Here is a 1,078-nt window from a genome sequence, read left to right as displayed (position 1 = left end):
TTGCAATGTAGCTGTACGACAAGAATGCAAAGCTGATCGCATCCAGCTCTCCACCATTTCAAGTCTGCACTCCAGCAGCAAATGTGGCTGAAGATTATACCGCTAACCATGCCAGCCCTCTCATTCAGGGATGACCACAAACCCCGAGCAGCTTTGTGGGATACCAAGCAATCTTTGTGTCCTTTTCGGGTCTATTCATTCTCCTGCTCTCCCAATACCATGTTGCATCTTCTTCTCTCTCCTTAAGCCTCTAATGAGCTTCCTCACCAAAGAAGGGCCTGATTTTTATTTTGTTGAGAAAATTGAAGCAATGCAAAGAAAATTTCTAATAACATTCACCACATCTACTTAACCATGTGACTTTTTACCTACCTCATCTGTCTATCTGTACATCTACCAACCTACCTTCTATCTATCCACCTATCCATCCATCCATCCTTTTATCCATCATCTGTTCTTTTTCTTCCTGGTACAACAGATGAATTGTCCTCTCTCTTATCCCTGGCATTCTCTCCACATTCCATGCTAGCTCTCCACTTCTCTCTTCCACTCAATGATGGCTTTCCAGCAGTTGGCTCCACTCTTCACTCCCCATTGCATCATCAGAATTTCCCTTCTTGGATCAATCCTTCAACAAGTAGACACGCTGCTGTTTCTCCTGTGAGTGAGTGAGTGAGTGAAAGTTGCTCAGTCGTGTCTGACTTTGCGACTCCATGGACAATACAGTCCATGGAATTCTCCAGGCCAGAATACTGGAGTGGGTAGCCTTTTCCTTCTACAGGGGATCTTCCCAACCCAGGAATCGAACTGGGGTCTCCTGCATTGCAGGAAGATTCTTTGCCAACTGACCTATCAGGGAAGTCCATTTCTCCTATACTAACAATAAGCTCTCTCAACCTCCACCAATATTTGTTCTAATGTTTTACTCTCCTTCAGAGCAAAACTCTTCAAAAAAGTGTCTGGATTCACAGTCTCCATTGCTTCTTTACCCATTCTTTTTTTTTTAAACCTACTCCAGTCAGATTTTTTCCCCCAGCATTCTGCTTAAACTGCAACTGCTACAGTTGTCAGATTGATA

Source organism: Bos taurus, chromosome 10 (genome assembly GCF_002263795.3).
Source record: "Bos taurus isolate L1 Dominette 01449 registration number 42190680 breed Hereford chromosome 10, ARS-UCD2.0, whole genome shotgun sequence".
In the NCBI taxonomy this organism is placed as follows: domain Eukaryota; kingdom Metazoa; phylum Chordata; class Mammalia; order Artiodactyla; family Bovidae; genus Bos; species Bos taurus.
This window is presented reverse-complemented; position numbering follows the sequence as displayed.